This window comes from Lytechinus variegatus, chromosome 11 (genome assembly GCF_018143015.1).
Source record: "Lytechinus variegatus isolate NC3 chromosome 11, Lvar_3.0, whole genome shotgun sequence".
NCBI classification, from domain to species: Eukaryota; Metazoa; Echinodermata; class Echinoidea; order Temnopleuroida; family Toxopneustidae; genus Lytechinus; species Lytechinus variegatus.
Window position 1 is genome coordinate 16,347,380 of NC_054750.1, and position 3,654 is coordinate 16,351,033.

A 3,654-nucleotide genomic window follows, 5' to 3' on the forward strand; every position below is an offset into this window, starting at 1 on the left:
ATTTTTATCAACGGGCCAAGTGTGGGTATTTATTGGGAAAGCACATTGATTTTTTTAAAACTTGTTGATTCAAATACTCATTCTGTAAATACCCAGGTTGTACATAAAAGACAAAGTTTTTTGTAGTACTTCCAAGTAAACACTTTCGTTCCCCTTTTTTCACTGTCTGTAATTAAAGTGTTCTGAAGAAGGTAATTTTGTTGTAGTTGAACTGAAAAGAAGAATTCAGTTGAAAATGTTATTAAAGCATGTTATTCACGTGTTACTAAACTCAAAAGTGTAATTGAGTCCATTTATTTGCATTTAGAAAGTGCATTAGAGCATGCATGACTTCACCCATTTTCAGGCACGGATCCGGGGGGAGGTCGTGTACCACCAGTTTACAAACTTGGTTCTTGGAAATGCCCCCCTTTTTTCTCTCTTTGTAAAAAAAATCCCCAAAATATTCAATTTTCTGGATGCAAAAATGCAGATTGATTATCTTTAAAAATGAGGATTCATGCTCTGAAAATAAGTGAAACGATCATGGAGAAAATATGTGTTGAGTTTTTTAATGGTTCTATTTCAAGAAGACTGTAATATATATATATTTTTTTTCCTTAATGCAAATTTGGCAGTGGATGTTGACAGGATACTTAAATTTTAGAAAGGGGAAGAAATAGCCTAGCCCATGCTGGGTCAGAATTGAAAACGTATATATCCTATCCACTGGTAGTAAACAGTCAACCCTCGAATTTCCTCCTTATTTTTTATGATTTTTTTTAAGTGCCACACGAGTCTATGGGAAACTAATAAGGCCTGTGATACCTGTAGCGGTATTTATGGCCAGTGTGAAGACAGTATTGGAGCGAGGTGCTTGAGCGAAACCCGGGACGTTCAGACTCACTGGTATGGGCGGATAGATGGCATACATAATGCTACAGGTTTCCACATGTGGACCAGTGTGTGTGTGTGTAGGAGTGGTTTTTTTTTTATTAAAAAAAAAAATACAAAAAGTGCCCCCCCCCCCACACACACACACCCATCCGGATCCCCAGACAGACAAAACTGCTACTGCCGTTTGCTCATTCGCGGCGGTAAAAAGTCTGGGCTTTATAAAGTACACATAACACATTTCGCAAAATATGTTTTAAATAATGGACTTTTCATATTTAACACAAAAACAATAAAATACACAATTAGTTTTATCGTTGAATATGAGTATATTTATCAGTGTTATTAATTCCTTTCACATCCAGAAGAATATTAATGAGCTCTCCAAAGAAGAGGGAGAGAGATAGCAGATTTGAAGTCAAACAGACAAACCACTTTGAGCTGTATAGGCATCAAGTTGATACCACTACAATATAATGCAAGGTCAGCCTATATGAATATAATTCTACGAGATGTAGTCCTATTTTATCAAAATGTATGCCCAAAATATAGTGACTTTGTACAAACAAATTTTACAATGTTGCTTGGTTTGGTAGAGAAAGCAACGTCAGGGCTAAGAGTTGGTAACTCCTTGGCCTGGGATTGTATTAACTATTCTTAACATGAAGTTTTACAAGGAATATAAATAACAAATAATTACAATTCAGTTTGCACGTTTGTTGCTATTTGGTATAGCTAGCCTCCATTTAGTTAAGAACAACTCTGTAACAAAATAATATTACGCACAAAGTTGTAATCACGTTATATTGTGCCATTTGGTCGAGCTAGAAACGTTGAGAAATAACTTTTATTCTTTTATGTGCTTCAGTCTCATCAATGAAATCGAATCAACATCAATCCAAACTGTAACGTTAATTCAAATGTTTATCATTAATTTAGTAGGTTTGGAACCGATTTGGTATAACTGTTACATTAAAACGAAGAGTAAAAATACTTTTAAAAAAAATATAATATTTTCCACTTTACTGTTTGGTATAAGCCGTCACAGTTATGAGCAAAGAGCAACCTGTTCTATTTTTTGTCTCACCTGCGAAGCAGAGTGAGACTATAGGCGCCGCTTTTCCGACGGCGGCGGCGGCGTCAACATCAAATCTTAACCTGAGGTTAAGTTTTTGAAATGACATCATAACTTAGAAAGTATATGGACCTAGTTCATGAAACTTGGCCATAAGGTTAATCAAGTATTACTGAACATCCTATTAAAGTTTCATGTCACATGACCAAGGTCAAAGGTCATTTAGGGTCAATGAACTTAGACCATGTTGGAGGAATCAACATCGAAATCTTAACCTGAGGTTAAGTTTTTGAAATGTCATCATAACTTGGAAAATATATGGACCTAGTTCATGAAACTTGGACATAAGGTTAATCAAGTATCACTGAATATCCTGCATGAGTTTCACGTCACATGACCAAGGTCAAAGGTCATTTAGGGTCAATGAACTTTGGCCGAATTGGGGATATCTGTTGAATTCCCATCATAACTTTGAAAGTTTATGGATATGATTCATGAAACTTGGACATAATAGTAATCAAGCATCACTGAATATTTTGTGCAAGTTTCAGGTCTCATGATTAAGGTCAAAGGTCATTTAGGGTCAATGAACTTTGGCCGAATCGGGGGTATCTGTTGAATTACCATCATAACTTTGAAAGTTTATTAGTCTAGTTCATTAAACTTGGACATATGAGTAATCAAATATCACTGAACATCCTGTGCGCGTTTCAGGTCACATGACCAAGGTCAAAGGTCAATGAACTTTGGCCGAATTGGGTTTATCTGTTGAATTACCATCAAAACTATGAAAGTTAATGGATTTTATTCATGAAACTTGTACATAAGAGTAATCAAGTATCACTGAACATCCTGTGCGAGTTTCAGGTCACATGATCAAGGTCAAAGGTCATGTATGGTCAATGAACTTTGGCCATGTTGGGGTTTTTTGTTGAATAACCATCATATCTCTGTAAGTTTATTGGTCTCGTTCATAAAAAGTGGACATAAGAGTAACCATGTATCACTGAACATCTTGTGCGAGTATTCAAAGTCAGCACTGCTGCTATATTGAACCGCGTGATGCAGGTGAGACGGCCATAGGCATTCCACTTGTTTAAAATATATATTATGTAAACAATCTGAATCGCTTTTTTAACTGGTTACATTGTTTTATTGGTTATATTTGTTTTTCCTCCGAACGTACCATAAATTCTTTCTCAGCTTTGTGTTTCCATCGGCTGGTTCATGGTATTTAATGGAAGAACCGATGACCATCCTCATAACCAGGTCCCTCGGAGAGGACCTCAAAGCATCCATGCTTTCCTAACACTCAAATTAATTATACCACCATTTACACCGCAGTTCTAGATTAGAAGATGTCATTAAACTCCAGTATCTATTATCACCAGAGGCGTCTATCCATTCTTCGGAGGGGGGGTAGACAAAGTTTTAAAAATGTCCCAAAATGCAATGACAATTTTGTATATTAATGGTATTTTTGCCAAGTTTAATGGATTTAAAGTGCATTACAATGCTTTTAAAAACATTTTTTACATTGCATATTGTAATTTTTTTTTTTAGAGTTTTCTAAAGTATGTATTTGGGGAGGGGACAAATCGATGTGCTTGCGTCGCACCCCCCCCCCCTTCCCCCTTCTGTGGGACCAATGCCTCTGATCTTCACTATCGCGGCTACCAATCTCTAATAATGATACACTCAGCAGG